This window comes from Octopus bimaculoides, chromosome 2, assembly GCF_001194135.2.
Source record: "Octopus bimaculoides isolate UCB-OBI-ISO-001 chromosome 2, ASM119413v2, whole genome shotgun sequence".
Taxonomy (NCBI): Eukaryota; Metazoa; Mollusca; class Cephalopoda; order Octopoda; family Octopodidae; genus Octopus; species Octopus bimaculoides.
In genome coordinates, this window is record NC_068982.1 from 183,526,098 (window position 1) to 183,527,928 (window position 1,831).

The window sequence follows — 1,831 nt, forward strand, 5'->3', positions numbered from 1 at the left end:
TATATATATATACATATCACCCACGCACACATAGACGAATATGCGCAATATTTTCGGTATTGTTAGCTATTGTATGTAAATATACAGATGAGATATAGACATATTTTGGCACACTTATGACCAGGTAGATAAGCGATGAAATAGGATTGCGGGATTGTCTACATAGGATATATTTGTGTGTATGTGTGAGTTTGTGTGTGTGTGTATGTGTACATATGTGTGCATATATGTATGTAAAGATGAGAGAGATAACGACAGACAAACCGACAGATGAATTTAGTCATATACACACCCTAGATAAGTTTTAGCTAGCAACAGCCTTGACCGAGGTTATCAGTAATAATAGCAGTTACTATCAAGTTCTAACATTGGTTCGTATAGATGTGTGTATACATGTGTGTTTGTCTGTATGTGTGTATCAGTATGTGCGTGCTAGAATGTGTGTGAAGACCATGCCAGTGGTAAATACGTACACTGAAACCTAGTCAATAACATAGCCGTACACACACCCATGTAATGCTACGACCACCATGACCTTCACACAAACCCTATCAATTTACCATCAATAAACAAGTACAACATGTCAACATTGAATTGACGCCATCTACCCGATGGCTTCCATATTGAAGTTACGTCATCTACTTCACTAAGAAAAGACATGAATGTCACAACATTTGATTTCCTGTTCCTTAAATATCTCAGACGATGGAAGAATGACAATTATTTCAAGAACAAAGAATAAATCTGCAATATGTGAGTGTAGAGTACAGAAAGAAATGGAGATTGTATTGTTAGAATTGGAATTGTCTTCAACTGATGACGTATTGAATTGATTGTTGAGGATTTTTGACAAAGACAGACAGAGAGAGAGAGAGAGAGTGAGGGGTGGGGGATGAATGGGGAAGATAATGATGAATATGAAGAAAATGAAGAAAATTTGAATGAATAAGGGATTTTATCCTCCAAGCACAAGCGCAATGTGCACAATTACATATATACATACTTGCATACATACATATATATACACTCACATATATATACACACATATACATACATATACATATACATACATATACATACATATACATATATATAAGCATATATACATACACATAAATATATACACACATATACATACACACAAGTATATAGATACACATATCTATACATACATACATATATATATCTATCTATCTATACATACATACATACATACATACATACATACATACATACATACATACATACATACTGTTACTGTATGGATGTTTAAACAAACGGAATCACTCAGTTCAAATGACAGTATATAATGATGTAATTACTGCAAATTGTCGGTAGTGCCTCAGTGACTCAAAATCCATGGAAACGAAGTTTGTCTTTCTTGACACCATTCATCAAATTGTTAGAAAACGATAAAGCAACGGCTACAGGTAAGTTACGAGAACTTGCAACAACGTGTGGTATTTGATAGAATAAGTGTATGTATGAAAGTGGTGATAGCTCATTGTTACCAGAAAGTTTGGCTAACTCCTTTGGATTGTCAGTATTGTTCCCTGCTAAGGCAGCGAGCTGGCAGAGACGTTAGTAAGCTGGGCGAAATGCTTAGCAGTATTTCGTCTGCCGTTACGTTCTGAGTTCAAATTCCGCCGAGGTCGACTTTGCCTTTTATCTTTTCGGGGTCGATAGATTAAGTACCACTTACGCACTGGAGTCGATGTACTCGACTTAATCCATTTGTCTGTCCTTGTTTGTCCCCTCTATGTTTAGTCCCTTGTGAGCAATAAAGAAATAAGAAACGTTAGCACGCAGGGTGAAATGCTTAGTGGTATT